The following is a 15,549-nucleotide window of genomic DNA, read 5'->3' on the forward strand; positions in this document are numbered from 1 at the left end:
ATAAAATATTTTGTAATATATTGAATACATGCACAAGGGAGGTGTTTACTATGCATACGGGGAGACTATACACAATGTCGTGGCATGCTCCATCTCTTGTTTTCTCAAATTTTCCTTGTGTCATCTCAATTTTCTTGCTACTTTGTTCAATTTATGGTTATATGAGTGTTAGTATATAGTGGAAACTATAACATTTAGTATGGCCATGGATACATAGTTGATTGAGATCTTTTCTGAAAGTGTGCCATTGTTGATCCCAACTCTCTTGTCTCTTTGATACCCATGTGATATAAACTTGAAGGAAGGTGGTTGCCCTTCTCTCTCTGCGAATGAGGGCACATTGTTGATAGGCAATAATCTAGTAGGAAACTCTACAACTTGTTTGCCCATCCAAGTTAAGGGCACGTGTTAAATGTAGGAGGGTAGATAAAATTTACAACCAATGATGAAGATAAAGGTGATTAATTGAACCTTTTACTTTGATAGAGATAATAGCAAAGAAGAGCTAGTTGGCTCATAATGATTTGTTATTGGACTTTGTTACCCTTCTAATGAGACAATTTGGGGGAAGGGCAATTTGGTAGAAAATGGAATAATGGCATGCATTAGGGAGATTCTTGAAGATTCTTCTTTCTCACCAATTTTGGTATCTTCTATGCATCTATGTGTTTTGTGGCCTAGGCTTCTAGTTGGACACTTTCGACATTGTGTTTATGCCTTGCATGCACACATATACACATGTTGTGTGCATTGCATCGCTTCTCCAACTCCACATTATGTGTGGCCCACTCATGCAACAAAAGTGGTATTTGCTTCAAGTAAGGGAGGTTAATACCATGGAAAATAGTCCTCTCTTATTTTTTTCATTAGATTCATACACCCAAATGCCTATAGATGGGGCATCTTCCCTCAAAATATTCATCTCTTTAGTACTATGGCCATTACGTTCTAAGCAATAATTAGTTCTACGTTTGTAGTATCTAGTTGACAGTTCTAAGTAGTACTCAAGAAGAAGGCACTTTCATACTTTAGCACTATGTCATCATTAACTTAACCATATTTAGAACATATCACCACTACATGGGTAACATTTAAGGCCTTAGTACCATCTTGTATGGTACTATGACATTATTGTTTAGCAGTTAGTAATATTAGTACTATTTTATTGGTACTAATTAGCTTTCCTAAAGAAACTAATATATCAGCAACTATAGTTGTGTATGGGTCTATACAAGGCTCATTTGCAAAGCTTAAGGAGTCGATAGCTACCCCTACAAAGGTCAATCCTAATAATAAGGACACATGAGAGAAAGGAGGTGAAACAAGCCTTGATTTGAATAATCCGGAGGATAGGAAGGCTCATATGATGAAGAGGAGTGCAAGAAGAAAGCCCTCATTAGCCAAATACAATTTTTAAGCTCTGATTGTAGTAATAAAAGCTACCCAATTTAAGTTGTCAAGTAGACCTCCTCTTCCATGAGGGGCAACACACTGTGAAGGTGGGCAATTCAAATTCCCATGCTAGCTTTACGTAATAGATTTAAATCTAGCATACTAATTTACATGTAATTTAATTGTGACTCAAGTCAAGCTACCATTGAGATTATCCATGAGGATTTTTTCCAAGTTCAAGATATCACCATCTCCCAAAAAAAAAAAAAAAGGTGTAAACGAAGTTGTACAACTAGAAAAGGATTAGCAAGCAAGGTATCTTTCCACTAGTTTAGGGTTAAATTATTTTAATTGACTTTGTCACTCCAATGATCCAAATGATAATAAAGAGGCTGAAGTGGTTATCACACTAAAGCAAGAGAGGGAACCACTGTCCATAAAGCATGCTAGGATGATGAGGAGGCCACTATCTAGGAGCAAGAGGTTATTATTGCATCCCTTAAGGACATTGCCTTGGAGCATGAGGAAGCCATTGCCTAGGAGATACATAAGGAGAACAATGTGAGGAGCATGAGGACATCATTCCTAAGGAGCAAGAAGCCTTTATCCAATCCCTTGGTGACAATCTAAAACCATGTAGCTTGTTCCCAGTTAGGTTTAGGACACATAAAACTCATCATCTTTATAGCCATATGCTTTTGAGCCAATAAACATGCACAAAACTAGATCCTGGAGCTCTAAATGGGCTTATGCCCATATTTCCCTTTACTTATGCATGTGTTGCAAACTTTGTAATGCACCTTTTCTTTTATATATTAAGAAGAGTTCTTTAGTCATATTGGAATCTCTCTGTGTGAGTCTATTGAGGAGAGTTCATTTATATGAACGTATTTTTAAAGTGGGTCTTTAATTTATTTAGTACATGTGTATCTGACTAATAAAAATGAACATTGTATTTAGGTGAATGGTCAACACTAGTAATTGCAAGACGTTTGCTTCTTTTTTATGTTAATGAAATGGTGGCACTAGTAGGCTCCACCCCATGCGCGTTTGGATGGTCAACTCCGTAAAGTCAGGAAGCACCTTATGCCACTAGGGCTCAAACTGGTGCAGTTCCTTGCATAGTTGGAGCCTTGTTATGATGTGGGGATCTAGAATAGCATGACCTTTAGGGAATCTAGTAGCCGATTGTTGAATTAATAGAGAAACAACTGGCTGTGATTGGTTTAGACCTCTAGCTCAAATTCAAGTTATTGTAAGATTATTGTACCCTAGAATTCTCCTATAGATATCCTTATAAAGAAGGATATAGTATTGAGAAGATTGCATTGAAAAAGAAAACATACCCCCTCTTGAGCTCTTAAATGTAATTCAAGTTGACTTTGTTGATGTTGAAAAAAACCATCAAATTGACAAGAATGCACCCAAGATCATCCTATGAGCACCTTCTAATAAGAAGCTAGCAATCAAGGCATCCACACCAAGGAAAGGAAATTGGCCCCCTTGGCCCAATGAAATATATCAATAAAATTTTCTAGAAGACTCTCAAGACCATAGTTAAGAAATACATCTTCAACAAAGGCATAATTAGCCAAGGAATTTGCAAAGCGGTTCCACTGATGGTGGGCAACCAGGTAACAAGTCACTGACCCAAAGATCTCTACCATGTCCATGGCTGCACGATAGTACATTCGTAGAATGGGGTCCCTCACACTATAGTTCCCATTCAACTGGTTAATCACCAACTGCAGGTTGCCTTTTACCATAAACGACAAATATGACCACGTCTAGCTAAATTTAGCCCCATGAGTAAATCGTTATGTTCTACCATATTATTAGTGAGCGCAGTGCCACAATAAACTCCCATTTTCTTAACCACTCTACGATGGGGATATTTAATGACAACCCCTACACTCGCGTGCTTGATGGGCCCTCGAGAAGCTCCATCAAAATACAATGTATAGACCAAGGCTTCATTGATGTGCCATGCCATAGAGATCAACCTACTCATACTTATGGTAATCAAAGTCCAACAACCGAGAAAGGGGATCTATGAGACATGTACAATCCCTCATTCCTTACACTTAACGAGGATACTAGAAAGAATGTAACCACAATGGTGGCAATAAACCTTAATGTCCCACATGAAAGATCCATATAGCCACTCAGTAATGTGATAATCCTTACTCTACCAAATGACTCTGCCTTGGTGGTACCATTACTCTAAGTATGGATGCTCAAGATAAGGAATGACTTTTCCCATCCATAGCCTTGGTACACTCTACAAGTTTAAGTCGGTGGATCTTAGAAGACCTACATAGGCGCCAAGTCCAATGTCAGACCCTACACATAATAGGGCTTCAACTTATTGAAGTTCACTTTAGTCTTAAACTCTACCCCTTGTAAATATACTAAAATGGTTGTAGAGTCATTCCTCCCTATATAAACAATTTTATAAGGCACATCCCACTTGCGTTCTAACTTTCCAAGGAATAGCTCACAACATGCATCATAGTACATGACCAATTGACCCTTAGCAAATTTATATTTCTTGGCTCGCAAATTGTATAGCACTTTTATCCACTTCTTCCTTACCTCCTAATGCAACAAAGTCTGCAATCAGATTTCATCAAGATATGCTAAAGAAGTAAACCCCTCTTGCAATGCTTATGTCTCACCTAAAGAATGATTTAAAGCAAATCTTATAGTGTAGGTAACTCAATCTCCAAGGGCAAGACACACTCTCTCCCATTTACTAACTTAAATGGGATATGGCTTGTCGTTGTTTTGAACGCCGTGTTATAAGCCCAAATAGCCACCTAAAGTTTCTTATCTCAATCCTGCTTGCCCTCTGATACACTCTTGGATAAAATCCCCACAAGTTACATGTTGGTGCTCTCTACCTATCCATTCACTTGGGGGCTAAAGGTGTAGTTTTATTGTGCTTAGTTTTTAGATATTCTGTGAAAGCTTCTATAAACTTATTCAAGAAATGTGTCCCATTGTTAGACACCAGCTCTTTGGGTGGATCAAAATAGCAAACAATTTATTCAAGAATGAAACTAATCTATTCAAGAGTTAGTTGCAACGATGATATAATGCTTCCACGTTGTAGACGAAGGATGCACATGCCTAAGAAAATCAATGCCCCACTTTTCAAAGGGTAAGGTCACTAGAATTGAATTAAGTGTTTGCTTACAATTTTTCCTATCATCGTGCCTCTGATAGATATCGCAACACTTTACAAAGTCAAAAGCATCTTGAAAAATCATTGGCCACCAATATCCAGCATGTAAAGTCCTTTAGGCAATAACTGTCCAGTGAAATGACTCCCTATGTTGAATCATGGCATTTCTCTAAAATGAATGGTACTTCATCAAGCACCATACAACGGCCATAAACCTCATCCATGTCCTTTCTATATAAGACACTAGCTATTAATGAAAACTACCGTGCATGTTGCTTAATCTTTCTCTTTTCGGACTTAGAAAGAGTTTCTATTAGGTTACATGTGGATAGGTAATGCGTCATAGATGGATACCATGATGGGATTGGGGCATCTTGCATAGATCCTCATAGTCACTAATACTAGTCCATTCTTCCTTAGGCTCACAAAAGTCTACTAGAGATTCGACAAATCCTTGCAATTTTGGTGGTTTGCTTCAAATCTCATAGTGAGAGTAGGGTTTTTATATATTATGCATAGTGTGTGGTTCCCTCTAGAGCGTGTACATATGGACATATCAAGGATTTTCCATTGCCAAGTCTTTCATCTCGAAATTGGGAGAGACTTGACAAGGAAATGGTGTAGAGTTTTAAACTCAAAATATCTCACGATATCCAAAAGTTTATGATGGCTAGAAGGATCTCAAGAAGAATATGCCTATCATGGTTTATACCCTTATTTCAAAATAGCACATTTACAAAGGACAAATGTATATTGGCTAAGTAGAAATTTTGTAGAAGAGGATTTGGACAACATTATAGAAAGGCTTTGGAAATCTAGAGAGTATGACCATAAGGGCAATATCAAATTGTAGACTGCATCTGTCATATCAGAATTAGGCCATAGCCTTACGTAACTTCCGCCCCTTGCATCCATCTTACACAACTATATATGGTTGCTCAACTGAAAAGCCAAACGTTCATTTTTACTTCCTAAGATATGAAAAGTCACCATACACAAACTAAGGTTGATACATATGCCAAAAATAATCCGCTTGAGGTGCTTGCCCTTATATAATGATGGAGTGAAAGAATGGTGAGAGAAAAGAATGAGACAGCATGTTTGTAGATGGAGAAATGATCCCAATGTCACTAGATATTATAGTAAAAGAGAGATTGATAGGGTGCTTGCGACTTGATCTTTCGAAAGGTTGTTGATAAATATGAAAGTGTAAAATAGCAAGTGATTGACATGGAGGTTTTCCCAAGCGTATTAATGGCTATCTCAAGTGTTAGCAGCCTTGGATTCCACATAGCATCTCATACGTGTTACAATGCATAAACGATCTAAGCGTAAGTGCTCTAATTTTCATAGCAAATAAAATTTAAATAAAAATTTATTTTAGTGATAGATAAAGGAAGACTTGAACTTATTTTTCACTACTTTACATTTGTTGTTCACTAGTTTTTTAATTTATTATGAAATACATAATAAAAATTATAAATAATAAAAATAGTTAAAAATACAAATAATTAGTAGTATGCCAAGAATGATTTAAGAAATCAAAAAATATAAAAACATCCCACATTCATTCTCAAAATATTAAAAAACAAGGGTTTTTATGTCCAAATATAGTGATTTAGTATTGGCATAGAGTTGGCCTCGATGCCATCCGTTGTATTATAAGTGTACCAAGTGGTTAAAATTCTAATAAAGATTACTAAAACTAATCAAATTCGAATGCTCATCATATATAGAATGATCTTGTGTTATTTGTTTACTCAAAGATAGCATGAGTTAGGATATTCAGTGTGCTTGCGAGTTTGTGTAACAACATGGCATATCGTTAGAGGATATTCATGAAAAAACATTGAAAGATTGTTTACATCATACACACATTGGTTTCTTCATTAATAATACTTGTGCACCTTTCCTTCACTTTATGCATGCAAGCATTATTCTACACACACGATGCATAGTATTCATCTTCTTATTGGCTGAGTATGTGTGGAAACTCAAGTTGTCTAGATATGAGGTTAACAACGGTTGAATAATGAGGCTAACTGGGGTAAGTGTTACGATATGCACAAAAAGACCAGGACCAGTGGGCCAAATCTCTAACAAAGTAGTATACTTATAATTGCAGACCACGATAATTAGCCGAGGAGGAGCTTGTGTTATGTTTATGTAGTGTGCTAGACACCTTACATTAGGCGAGATTTGGACTCAAGTTTGGGCCTTTTAGTTTTAGAGAGAGAAATCCTCTCAACCAATAGGAGGAGAGCTACCATTATGACACAATAGGGTTTTTCCAAATTTGAAGTCTTTTATCTTGTTTTTATAGATTTTTGAAAAGAAGCATTTTAAAGTACTTTTGGAGCATAAATTCGTGGAGGCATAAGAAACAAGAGGTATTGGCACAATTAAAGATAGTAGATGGAGACATTTCTTGTCACTCCTGCACAACCTTGCAGTATCACAGTCATTTTCTTGAAATTCTTGAATAATACACCCAAACGTTTTGGCTCCAATATAGTATCTCTCCCTTTTTTCCAAAAAGCTCAAATAGTTCGGCAAAGTGCATGTTATCCCTTCATTTTTGCACAATATTTTCTATTCTATTCTCTCTTTTCACTCAACGTCTTCTTCTGCTTCATCTTCTATGTCAATGGAGGCCTCACCTCCTTGGCATCTCTCCTCTTCTATCAGAGTAATCACAATCTACAACAATTTTGATATTGACAACAATAGGTGGATTCCTACTACTGTCTCTATTGGTAGTTGGGTTATATTGTAGACAAGGAAGAGAAGATGACGTGGAATTGAATTCATTATCACCTCTATAAGGGGCAAGTTTGAAGGATTTTAAGGTCAAAGGATCATGAAAAAAAATCAAGGAGGTGCTTATACAACATGCGTATATGCACTCATAATTGCATTTGCAAAACTGGTCTATTGATGTGGCACGTCATAGACCAAACTGTAACAAATTTCATAGAATTTATTGAAGTTTATTTAGGGTTGTAGATATATTTCCATCAAACCTTGAAGACTGGCAATCTATTGAAAGCATACTTGGAATCTTTGATGCCATTCACAACTCTATTGGTGAGCAGTTGTACAAAGCGACCTCTAATAGGTCATTGGCCAAGGATGGGGTTTTTTTAATGACAAATTTTACAATACACCACTAAGCATAACAAAATTTAGATCTCTGAGCCCTCTTCCACTCCCGGTTTTGGATAATGCAGAGTGGCCAATCATGTGGATCTTATAGATTAAAGATTTATGCAAATATTCAAAGATATCTACGGCCTAATGTAGCTAGTAGACAAGCGAAGATCACACCTTCATGTCACTACATGTTTTTGTGGATTTTTTTAATGATGAGAAAGTTGGAAAACAACAATGTTCATATGCAAATCGGAGAAATGTATGGACTTCCTAGGTTAGGGCTGGGATATAAAAGAAGTGTGTGGGATTATGTCCAAAGTGGAACGAAAATATATTGTTTGCAAATATATAATTATATCACAAAATTTTATTCCGACTTTATATTACATGAGATGGCATTATGTGAATGGAAAGATCATGGCAATTGATAAAGACTTACAAGATGATGTTGATAATCCTGTGATGATATTAGAGGTTTGGTTGGAGGATGAGCTCTTAATGATGCTCAGCGTAAGGACAAATGTCTCTTTACATCAAGTGTGAATGGACCTAACGAATGAGGACCTAAATATCATTGCTGCTTATTTGTTCAAGTGCAATGGTTAAAAGGTAAATATAATGCAATCCAAAAGTGTGGTACATTGTCCAAGATACATTTTTCATGTTTGCAAATAAGGTGAATCATGGTGAACCTTATGTGCAGGTGCCCCAGAGAAAAGAGAGAAATACTTTATGTAAGGATATTCACACTACACAAGTTTTCCTCTTGCTTCAACCTATCCAACAGTACAAATGGAAATATAGATGCAAAATTGTAAGAACGATGAAGTGATACAAAAACCATTTGAATTCAATTTTTAATGATGGCAATTTGATTGCAAAAGCTCTAGATTATGTATAAAAGGGCAATTTTTTATTTGAACACTATAATTTTGGCATATTTACAATCTTTGTATCCTCTCTACATCTGAAGTGTCCAAATAGTTGGTGTCGTCACTTGAGTGCAAATCATTTAAGTCAATGGCATTGGGATGGGGATATGGCATTTTGACTCGGGGTTCTGGATGTGGAGTTAGAGGGTCACATACATGTGGTATTGAGAGATTTCAATGAGAAGCGTAGTTGATTAGATTTTCAACAATCTTTGCTCTAAATAGAAGAAGGTGATCATTTGTATAAGTTGCTAAGTGCTCAACCTTCATACAATCGTAGAAATGAGACCAAGTATAAAATTGTTAAGGCTATGCAGAGTTAAATTAACAAAAAGTAAACTTATATTGCCCGTTCATTGCCCAAGTAGATATTCTGGGAGTAGTTTTGTATTGTAGCAAGCTCTCCATCCGCAACTATGGCCATCACTGTCACCCTATGCGGCACGAGCTTGAACCACTGTCATGATGCCTAGGAAATTCACATCCCTCAAAATTGTGGTCTTGAACTACTGTCTCAAAGCCCTTTACTAGCTTTTCCAAAGAATTGTTTTGGTAAAGAAAAACACAATTAATGCTTTAATTTCTTCTCCTCCCCCTCTCCCTCTTCCTCTCTCTCTCCCTCTCATGGAACTTAGTGCTTCACATTGTCATGGTATCCTTTAGTTGAGTTGGCTAGAAAGCATCTCCGTGTGGGAATATCATAAACAATCAGGCTCCAATGAGATCTACAAGGCAAGGAGGACAATAAAGTTTGGCAATAAAAAAAGATTTGAGTTAACTTAAAAGAAACATACCAACAAGGCCTTAGCTTTCTTGGTATGCCATAACCAGATGTTGTACGAGATCCAAATTGCAATGTCAGTACCATGGGCACATGTCCAGATACGATGTTCTCTCTTGGGTCAAAACTGTTGACATGAAAGAATCTATGATGAAAACCTTCTCTTGAATATCAAAGGGAAGGTTTACAAGAATTAAGCCGCAAAAGTAAATAGATTGCAAGATTAGGCAATATGCATGCGAGAAAAACATGCAAAATTTTTAGAGTTTCACAATATCTTAAGATTGCAGTCATTACACGATTGTTGATCTCCTTTTGAAGGTCTGAGAGGACTCGAATATCCTCCTTGCTAAAGCAGATGGTGCTGAGCTATTGTTGGTGTGGCCTTCTTAGAGGTAGCACAACATCAAAAAATGGACACGACATCTCAAGCGCCTCACAATTGTGCTCATGTATACTAACATGCCTCTCTCTTTTCTACGGGGTCTCTCTCTCAACCTCAGCCTGCCTAGCCTCTTTCTCCCTCGCCTCCGTCTCAGGAGCCTCCCTTTCTTCTTGGGAAACCTACTAGGCATTTAGCCTCATGTTGTGCGAATGTGAGGGTGTGACACCAATCACCTTCACTTCCTTGCTCTTATTGAGGGCAGGGATCTCTAAAATTCCCTTCATCTTCCTGTTCGTAATGCCTTGTGGGACCAAGAAGTTGTCATATTTGAACTTGAGTAACTTGAGGGATGTGAATTCCCTAGGCATCACTATCACCCTATGTGGCATGAGTTGCCAAAATACAAGAGTCTTGAAAAAATTCTACTATTAAAGTCCTTGACAGCTTCATGCAAGCAATCCAGTGCAGAGGCATGCCAGTGGAAGTCCAAGTTGTTTGTTTCATATATATATATTTAACAATCCTTGTAAATGGCCTCTTCGCAATTGCAAGCTCATGGCAATTCATGATCCTTAGCTCTTTAAGGATTGAGGCATCCTATTGGTACCACTTATGACGAGCTCTAGTCTATAAGGGGGTCATCCTCTTCTCCGAATTGGATTCCTGTTGCGAGCTTGGGCCAAGGGCTGATGCATCATCCTGCACATTTTGTCCAATGGATGCTCCTTATTGTGCAATGTGTGGGTCTTTGGATGATATTACCCCCGTGGTCTGCTTTGTTCTAGCCATGTCTATGAAAGAGTACAAACATAGTATTAGAACTCCCAATGAGAAAAGGGCGAAAAACTAGAGAAATGCGATAAAAGAGACCAAACCTGCACAATGTGAGGGAGGGGGGTTCCAAAATTAGGAGCCCCCCCCACATTGTGTGGGGTAGAAACCACACAACGCGAGGGCAGGGGGATGCAACATTAGGAGGCCCATGTCCTTGCGTTGTGCAACGTTCGGCCCATAAGGGGGAACAACACAATGTAAGGGTAGGGGCACAACATAGGAGGCCTCCCCTAGCATTGTGTGGCTCTTGACGGGGTGGGGGAGGACCACACAATGCGAGGGCAGGGGGTCACAAGATTGGGAGGGCCCCCCCTCGCATTGTGCGACTCCCACTGAGGGATAGCACAACGTGAGGGGGTGGGTCAAGATTTTTCCACATCCCCCCTCACGTTGTGTAGGACCTAGGCCATGGAAAATGTGAGGGGAGGATGCTCTTTCAACTCATTACAGCCATATCGCATTGTGTGGGCTAACTAGGGAGAGAGACTCACCATTGTAGATGAGCGGCGAGAGCTATGGAGGTTCAAGAGGCTTGTAACGTGCAAAGTGAAAAATCAATTAACTTAAATTTTGTGCTATATATGACGCTTACATGTGATGACGTCACTTGATGCCACATCAGTAAAAATGTGTATCCACACATGTGAGAATTAAAAGTGCATGCCATGTGTTTGCCACCACTATGGTCCATTTGCATGTGAAGAAATGAGTGAGGCACCATGTGTCCACCATTGAGGCTCCTCGCATGTGCAGTAGTGAATGCGCATGTAGTCACCACATGTGTAATACCCGAGGCTATAAAGAGCCGAGCTAGGAGTAGATTCACCCCCTATTCTGTATGCTCACTCGCTTCTTCTCTATCACTCTGTTCTCTCTCTCTCTAGCCCTTCCCCCTAGCTCATGTTGCTTCCGTTCTCACTCTTTGTCCTAAGGTGCAGCCCTTGTTGCACTCTCTTATGAACTTTTGTTGTTTTGGTATAGTAGCTTTCACCCCCCTGGGTGCCCCTCCCTTGGGCGTTGGAACTATGGAACTATACAATGCAGGGAGGGGGGTTTCAAAATCTCGAGGGCCCCCCCCTCACGTTTTACGGTCCCCTCCTCCCAAAACAACCACCAAGGACCAACACAATGCGAGAGGGCCTATAGATTTTGAACCCCCCCCCCCCCTCATGTTGTGCCGTCCCCCCATCCCAAAACAACCACCAAAAATGACAAGTACAACGCGAGGGGAGGGCCTCAATATTTGAACATCCCATCGTGTTGTGCTATTTTCCTTGTCCCCACCCCAAACCACCAAGGACCCACACAATGTGCGAGGGTAAGGGCTCGCACAACATGGGCGGGGGCGGGGGGGATTTGAACCCCATCCCCCTCGCGTTGAGCAAGTCGAATCCACCCCAAATTGCTAAGGACCCCTACAACATGAGGGGGGGCTTCGGGATTTTGAAACCCCTCCCCCCCCCCCCCCTCCCCCCCTTGCATTATCCGAGTTCTCCTTTTTTTATTGGTGTTTCTTATATAGTTGTGTTTGCATATATGGATGCTACACAAGTGCAGCATATGGAGGGGACTCTTGAGCCTGCATGAAAGGTGAGAAGGATCGAAGCTTGCACTTGAGAGCTATGGTGGGAGAGCAAGAGCAAGAAAGAGAGAGGCAAGAAATGGGAACTCCAACGGTCACAATGTGTGACTGGGCCTTCGTTTATTCAAACTGTCACTAAAAGAATAAAGAATAAAGTGACAGTGACGGGCGCCCGCCACATGCAGTGTGCAATGGTGGTGACTGTCAGTGTAGTAATACACGGGCGACTAGGCGGAGGCACCTTTATTCCCAACAACCTTCCACTTAAAGGCGAATCTGCCCTATTGAGGAGTGAAAAGAAAAACAAAAAGACAATACGACATGTACACATGTACAACAGGATGAGGAAAGACGTCATCTCATCCCACGCCCATCAACCTCCTGAGGAAGGCAAAGTGCTCTGTAGAGAGGCTTTTCGTGAGCAGATCTGTAGGATTCTGGTTAGTCGAGATCTTGACAAGATCAACAAACTTGTCCTCAATGACCCCACGCATGAAGTGATACCTCACCTCAATGTGTTTCGTCTTCGCATGGAAGACCGAATTCTTGGCTAACTAAATAGCACTCATAGAATCCGAATGCAGTGTAGGGATAGCATCAATACCAAGGTCAGCAACCAAACGACCCAACCAAATGGCCTCCTTGCAAGCCTCAGTGGTGGCTGCAACATACTCGACCTCTGTAGTAAAAAGGGCCGTGCATTTCTGCACCATGGACATCCAAGAAACAGCACCTCCAGCATATATGAATACATAGCCGGAAGTGGATTTTCTACTATTTGCATGTCCTGCATAATCAGAGTCAATGTACCCCACGACTCCTATATCTTGGCTGCCATAGCATATGCACATATCTGTAGTGCCCTTTAGGTACCTCATGATACCCTTCATGGCATCCCAATGCTTCTTTCCAAGTGTAGCCATATAGCGTGCCACAACACCAACTGCAAAGGAAATATCTGGACGAGTGGCTATCATGGCATACATAAGATTGCCTACTGTGGATGCATAGGGAATCTTGGCCATCTCGGCCCTCTGCTCATCTGTCTGCGGACAATCAGCCTGTGATACCTTCACATAAGAAGGCAATGGACAACCAATAGGCTTTACGTCCTGCATGTGGAAGCGCTCAAGGACTTTATGAATGTACTCCCTCTGTGAAAGTAGAGGAGTCCCTGATGCCTGTCGTGTCTAATGTGCATACCAAGTATGTGAGCAGCTTGTCCCAGATCTTTCATCTCAAAGCTCTTCTTGAGCTGAGCCTTAAGAGCATCTAGCTCATCATGAGCTTTCCCTGCTATCAGCATGTCATCCACATAGAGGACCAAAATCAATAAAGAACCATTACAGGCTTTCTTCGTGTAAAGACACAGATCCATAGCACTCCTGCTGTAGCCCTGTGACTGCATAAAGGCATCAAACTTATGATACCACTCCCTAGGTGCCTCTTTTAAGCCATAAAGACTTTTCTTCAATTTGCATACTAGGTGCTCCCTACTAGGTTCTGCAAAGCCCTTAGGCTGCTCCATATAAATCTCATCATGCAATTCCCCATGTAAGAAAGCCATCTTGACATCCATCTGGTATAAATCCAAGTCAAGTTGAGCAACCAAAGCCAAGACTAAGTGCAGGGTGGTCATCTTAACCACAGGAGAAAAGACCTCATCAAAGTCCACACCATGCTCCTGCTTAAGACCCTTTGCTACCAATCTAGCCTTCTACGCCGGCTTGGGGTGTCCAAGGGTACTTTTTAGCTTGTACACCCACTTGCATGGCAAAGATTTCTTGCTCGTAGGCAAGGAAACCAAATCCCAAGTGTCATTCTTATGCAAGGATTCTATCTTAGACTGCATAGCCCTCTCCCAGGAGTGACTGTCACCCCTGTGCATCGCCTCATCATAAGTGAAAGGCTCTCCTGCATTTGTAACCAAGACATAATGCATCGAGGGCTGAAATCTATCAGGTGGACGTCTGTCTCTAGTAGACCGTCTCACGGCAGGCTCTACTACCTGCCCAGCTGCCAGTCCAACACCCTGACCATGAGCATCTGCTCCAGCTGTAGGCTATCCAACTGGCTGTGCGATGCTGCGATCAGAAGACTTATCTTGGACTTTGTCTTTCCCCTTACCTTTGCGCCTTTCATTGCGCAGTTCATGGCATTGTGGCCTAATATGGCTCTTTTTCCCACAATGGTGACAAGTAACATCTACATTCCTGCCATGGGATTTGCTATGTGACTTCCCACGAGACTTGGACTGAGATTTTTGAGAATCCCGTCCACGGCCACCACTGCCGCTGCCACTGCCATGCTTTCCATATCCATCATTCCTGCCTCTAACTGTCATAGCATGTGACACACGAGAGGCATCCAAATTCTTACGGTTAACCTCTTCCTGTAGAAGAGCACTCTCAACATCAGATAATTTCAAGGTAGCAGTAGAGGCATATAATGCAGTGCGGAATACATCCCATGACTCATTAAAAGTACCAAGCAAGAAAAGAGGAGTGACATCCTCTGCAAAAGTGATGTCCTGCGAAGTCAAGTTCTTGAGTATAGCATGGAACTGGCTCAAGTGAGCAGACATAGTCACATTCTCCTTTGTGCGCAGATCCATAAGCTGCTTCAGCCAATACATCTGACTTGCTGGACTTTTCTTATCATAGAGATTCTTGATTTTATCCCACAACTGCCATGCACTCTACTCTTCCTCAAATACATTGTAATGAACCTGTTCTGTGAGAGATAACACAATAGTGGACTTGCATAACTCATCAAGCTCAAGCCATCCCTCATCTCGCATAGTTGCATGCGGATGCCCGCTCAACCTCAAAGGTTTGATCTGCGATTTCTACACCAACACCTGCCAAATCTGGCTCTTCTAATAAGAGTAATTCGTACCATCAAGCTTAGTGATGTTGAAAATAGTATGATCAGTGGACGAACTCGCCATAATGCAGGCTGGAAGACTGTAGACAGTTCAAAACTGCTTGTTGTTTACTACAGAAAATGACCAAAAAATCATCAAAATCGAGAGAAAATGGCGAGAAAAGTGTAACCAAAGCTGTTGCCCACTAAGTACTAGTGAAAGTACATCATTTCAGAATATTTCAACATGAAAAATCCATGTCAGTCCATACATATATGCTTGCTGTATTAAATTACAGATTTCAGTAAATGAGAGATAACAGTGCCAAAATCGGTCGGATCCCAAGTCAATCAGATACTGCCAAGACCAAAGCCGGCATCATGCGGGCATAACATATGCATATGATAGTCGATAAGCATGAATCCAACACCCAAACA

The sequence above is a fragment of the Lygodium microphyllum genome, chromosome 9, assembly GCF_053477565.2.
Source record: "Lygodium microphyllum isolate KBCC chromosome 9, Lygodium_microphyllum_v1.1.10, whole genome shotgun sequence".
Lineage (NCBI taxonomy): Eukaryota > Viridiplantae > Streptophyta > Polypodiopsida > Schizaeales > Lygodiaceae > Lygodium > Lygodium microphyllum.